The sequence below is a fragment of the Epinephelus moara genome, chromosome 1 (genome assembly GCF_006386435.1).
Source record: "Epinephelus moara isolate mb chromosome 1, YSFRI_EMoa_1.0, whole genome shotgun sequence".
NCBI lineage: Eukaryota > Metazoa > Chordata > Actinopteri > Perciformes > Serranidae > Epinephelus > Epinephelus moara.
The window spans coordinates 5,635,023-5,641,046 of record NC_065506.1 but is presented as its reverse complement, the minus strand read 5'-3'; positions in this window follow the sequence as shown (position 1 = coordinate 5,641,046).

The window sequence follows — 6,024 nt, the reverse complement described above, 5'->3', positions numbered from 1 at the left end:
TTTTTGAGATATATATCTCATTAAACATGTTCGTAACAGTAAAATATTGTAAAACAACTTCTTACCTGTGGAATGTTATTCCCTTCTGCTTGGTTTTAACACTTCTTTCGTTCGTACACCCAAATGCAGAGCAAAAATGTGGCATTTTTGCCGAGTCTGACACGGGTCTGAACCGGTCAGAGCACCTGGGTAAGATGGCGGCGGTATTGACGCATCCCACAAGCCAGGGTGCGGCATCTATGTTTGACGCATCCCACAAGCCAGGGTGCGGCATCTATGTATATATATCTATGACCATGTGATGCTTGGTATCACTGGATTCAGGAAGCTCTGGGCTTCCTGAATCCGGCATCGTTTCTCTTTTATTCCTTATGGATTTCGCACCAGAGCAGCCTAAACACACAAAGTCCAAAATCGCGATGATTGGTGACAAGTCATGTCATGCTGTTTTTTGAGGGGAAAAGTTAAAGGATTACTCGCGATCCCATGCGGAGCAGTAGGTGGACACGTAGCTGGTTTATAAAAGGTAAGAGTCTCACTCCTACCACTATTTTTAGCTGAGCTATACCGCCTAGAAAGTGGGATCACAACTTTCACGTTTCATATGGCTTTATTTGGTGATATTTTATGGTGTTTCTGTGTCATAAACAACATCAGCTATCATAATTACACCTGATTTCAATAAGGTACGATGTTTGAAGCTGGCTGAGTGTTGTTTGATCACTGACAGTACTGTTTTGAAGCGGGGTGAGCGCTCTTGTCATGTGGAGCTCCGCCTGGATCTTTGCATGGAAAAAACACTGTAGAATGGTCATACTTTGTGCAGTCTTCTTCAAATTTGAAACAAATGTTCATTGATAGTGTGCCTACAGCCCCATAGTGTCATTTACCTGCTCAGATGAAGCAACAGACAGTTATTCATCCTGAAAATCATTTTTTATTTTATTTTAGGCAAAACTTTTTTACTGACTTCAGAGGCCCATTACTCTGTCTCTGTATCACCTAGAGAGTTTCTGACACTTTCACAAGAAACTTCAGAGAGTTTGCTTTCTGGCAAGACCTCATGCATGCATGTAGTCAGAGCAGTTCAGAGGCTACAGTCATTTTAATTTGGGTATGTCATTTTAGGCATTTTCACTATAAAATGGGGGTGGAGTGCAAGAATATTTAGGAATGCAAAAAACAAAATTTAAATATCCGAAATAACACGTAAAAATATCAAAATAAATAAATAAATACAAAAAAAATTGACTCTCAGTCTCTCTCTCTCTCTCAGGTGTGCAGTTAAGTCGGTCATATTCGCTCTTTTTGTTGAGATGGTCTTAGAACAAACCCGGCACACTGGCTCATCCAAATTACTGGGCTCCCCTCTGTCATTTGGTTTAAATCCAAAATACTCCCACACAGGGGCCGTGGCATTCGGTTTAGGTACAAGTTCCATGTCTTTCTCTTATGCTCAACTCTCTGTTTTTTTCTCCGCCTCGTCTCCCCCTCACGAAGATCGCAGTGTGTGTGTGTGTGTGTGTGTAGCCCATAGCCGTGCCTCCCCCACAGAGACAAAGACACTCTATGACAAGAGCTTTCCCTCCGTTCATTACACTAATGAACCAACGCACCTGGCTGCCAGACGATGCACGGCAGTGAACGCTCTTGTCGTCCAGTCTCTTTGGTGGAGAGAGATGAGGAAAACAAATTGCATCTGGAAAAGTTACCGTCTCACTTTTAATTTACCGTGCAATTAACCGACTTATCGCATATCTAACCCTAACCCTAACCAAAAATAATCCATTTGCACCAGATCCTGTAAAGGTGTTAAATTCTGTGCTCCTGCATGCAGTAGTGAAAAACCATGGCTTTCTCGACTCCAGAATTTTGTTTTCAACTTTTAACTTTAAAATGTCAAAGGTTAAGTTTTCAAAATCTCACTGATATAATTCTGTCTGGACGCTGCCACCGCTGGCTGTCATGGACCCATATTCTGCTTAAGTGCACACACCTTGAGTGATGTAATTTGGATGGAAGATTTTCATTTGGCTTACGAAATTAGTAGCCTCCTGTGCTGTTTACTCGTTGCATCAACTCCAATACCTACATTTGGTGTGAAAATATATTACAAAAAAGGTTATTTATGGGGGTGGGAGGGTCATGCATTTTTCCTCCTAAAGGAGGCTCAAGGCAAAGTATTTGTAACTTCAGGGAGGAGAAAAAATAAAAATAAAACAAATTCACATAAGTATTATTATTATTTTAATGCTAATCTACAGTTGTTAGCTCAAGATGAAGTTTGGCTTCTGTTTTAGAAATAAATCTTGTGTCACTTTAAATGCCAAGAAAAAAACCTGCGAAAGCTTTTCTATTCACGATTGATTACAGTGACATAGCATACAGCTTCCTCCATTTTACAGAGACTAATTCACTGTACCATGCATCTCTATGTTTTATTCCAAATGCAAAGTCCGTTACTCACCACTGCATTTTTTATAATTTAGAGGGTTGGACATTACTGACTTACACATTCACAGATAACAGTATTGGCATATTTTTTTTATCTACAAAGAGATACTCTGCAAACTTCAAGCTTACCTGTGTACCCCTTTTGTCTTAGCTCTGGTAGGTACCAGCTACGCTCCTCCAAGAGATGCTTTTTAATGTTGCCCAGGTTTCGACAGATATTGGGAAAACTGTATTTTCTCACTAAGCACATTGTTCAGAAAGATCTAAAATTAGAAAGTTTTTGGCCTATATCCACCGATGGATTAAAGGGCATCACAAAGAATGTGGTGACAGAGGCATGTGGTATTTTTTATTTTTTTTTAGCTTTTTTGTGTTTTATTGTGAAATTTAGTATGTTATGCTGTATTTTAATAGGTTGTGATTATGTACGGCTGCTACCTTGGCCAGAGATAGGAGGAGACTTCCTGGTAAAATAAAGACAAATTTAACAAAATAAAAACTTATTTAATTCCTACAAAAAGTGTAAAAACATGCTACTCTGAGTTAGCTAGCTGCTTTCATATGAACACCAAATTCTCCAGGAGCCACTGGTGTAATGTTTGGCTCTTATTATTTATTATTATTTATTACACTTTTACTGCAAAAAATAATCTCGTGTTCAGAAATGTCACAGCAGCTGGTTTCCAGTTCAGCAGACACAGCAGAGCCTGCGGTGTGTTCATCTGCTGGTCACTTTCACTCCGCTTCTTTATTTTTCTCTTTCTCTCTGAGCTGACAGTCCTCACTCAGAGTCTAGACTGTAGATCGCTAAATTACATTCGTTCAGAAACACTAATTTCAATGGACGGTTGCCATGGAGTCACGGTGACCTCACAACGGCGGTGTGAGCCTGATTACAGCTGTCATTTCAACAAGGGCTTTCAAGTCTGTGCATACAATATTTGATGTTAGGGGACGAAACAAGAGTATCTACACTTGAAAATGGAAATGGTAGTCAAGAAATGGGAGAAGAAGTCCTTGAAAATGTCCTCCTGTCCACCTGCTGTTGTTTTTTACATTTTCCCCACCTTTTCTTTCTTGTTTTCTTTCCTCTGTTTCCCAGCTCTTAATTTCTCCTCATCTCATTGATGGTGTTCTCAGTCTGTGTGTTTTTTAATGAATTACCTCCCGACACCACAATGCTGATTACAATGCATGTCAGAGCACCTGTAAATCAGTTCTGGCCTGAGAGCAACGTGAGCGAAATCCAATTTTGAGCGCAGCACAGACAGCTATTACTTTAATGGATGTTGGTGTGAGAACAGTCAAAGAATCAAGGTTACTGAGTTGGAGTGAAGGATGAGGGGTGCATAGAAACAAAGTTAATGTGGGACAATCAGAAGTAATGAAAGTAATCACAATAGACGTTGAATTATTTCACTCTAAATGGTCTTATTAACATTTCATTGAATGTATTCCCAGGATTTATTTTCCCTAATTATCTGAATGAACATGATCAGATATGAGTTGCTGCTGTAAAGTTTCACTGTTGTAGTATTTGGATTGGGTTTCTTAAAGGGATACTTCACTGATTTTCAACCAGCTTAGTATTAAAACAATGTGTTTAGTATGTGTAAATGAACTGTGATAAACTTCCCTGCACCTTACCAGCGCCTAGATCTCTCCCTTACCCCCAGAAAAACGCGGCATTTGGTGGAATTTTGCTGACTCTTCTGGGCTGTTGCTCAATCTTCAGGCTGTACTTGCGCATTTTCGTATTGCCCACCACCCATGCCACAACCACTGACAAAAAAAGTATAGAAGCAGATTAAGAGACAAACCTGCCCCTGTCTGTCTCTCAAACTCGGACCAAAATCCGATCAAACAGTAAAACTAGGCAGTACTGATCGAATATAAATCAAGATTATGTTACTGCACTGTCTATTTCTCACCTACAGTGTTTTCAAAAACATGTTTTAGCCTACCGCTTAACTGTGATATCAGATCATTTTTTTGCCACCCGGCTGCAATGTGTCAACAGACAAGTTTGCATTACATCACCCACCAGCAAGAGAATTTATCGGTGGGTGATGTACATTCTGGTAGTTGTAGGTTTTCCATGTCTTAGGCAAAAGCAAATGCCACACTCCTTTTTCTTTTTTCTTTTTCTAAACATGTAGCACCAATTTCAAAAGTATTTTTGTCAGGGATGCATGATAATATCGGCATGTCATCGGTCAATTCTCTGTCAATTGAACTAACATCCATCCATTTTCTAACCGCCTATCCTCTTGAGGGTACTACCAGACTATCGCAGGGCTGACACATAGAGACAGACAACCATTCACGGGAGAAAAACCACACTGACACAGGGAGAACATGTAAACTCTGCACAGAAGGGCTCCCACACCCAGGATTGAACCAGGAACCCTCTTGCTGTGAGGCGACAGTGCTAACCACCACAACACTGTGCCGCCTGAATTGATTAACATGCTTTTTCTTATTTTGAGCCAATATCTAGTATTTGTTGTTAAACATGATCGTTCAGCTGTGATCTTGGATGTGGTCAGAAGTTCAACAAACAGCTCACCCCCCAAATCAAAAATACATGTCTGCCTCCTCTCCAATATAATGGAGTCAGATGGCATTCAGCTCGTGGTGCTCATAGCACCAAATAATACACTTGAAAAACTAAACAGCAATGTCTGTTTCCAGAAATCATGACCCAGTTACTCAAGATAATCCACAGACCGTTTTGTGAGCAATTTTATACAGGAACTATCTTCTTTCTACCAAACTACACTCACCAACCATATCACTGCACAGAAAGAAGCGTACATCTACTCATATACCAGGGGTTCGTGCTCTTGACAGTGTAAGATGTAAATGTTAATGGTGTCCTCCTCGGCTGAGCTGTAAAGTTAGCTAGCTCAGTGGTGCTGTGTGAGCTAGCTGAAGATGCATGTCTCCTTTTGGGTTGTTATATGGTTGACAGGTGTAGATTGGTAGAAAGAAAATAATTCCTTCATGAAACTGCTCACAACAACACAACACTGGTGGTGTCCAGCAAACGATGTGGGTTTCGTTAATAATTGGCAAACTTTCAAACGATGTGGGTTTCGTTAATAATTGGCAAACTTTCTGTGGAAAACCTGGTCTTATTAGGAGAGATGGCATTCATCCCACTTTGGATGGAGCTGCTCTCATTTCTNTTCTCCTTTTGGGTTGTTATATGGTTGACAGGTGTAGATTGGTAGAAAGAAAATAATTCCTTCATGAAACTGCTCACAACAACACAACACTGGTGGTGTCCAGCAAACGATGTGGGTTTCGTTAATAATTGGCAAACTTTCTGTGGAAAACCTGGTCTTATTAGGAGAGATGGCATTCATCCCACTTTGGATGGAGCTGCTCTCATTTCTAGGAACCTGGCAAACTTTATTAGTAATTTAAATCCCTGACAACCCAGAGTTGAGACCAGGACTCGGAGACGCAGTCCTATACGCCTCTCTGAGCTTCTAGTTCAGTTACCCAGCCATAGTTTTCATAGTTTTATACAAACGGTGGCTGTCCCCCGACCACCTAAATTAT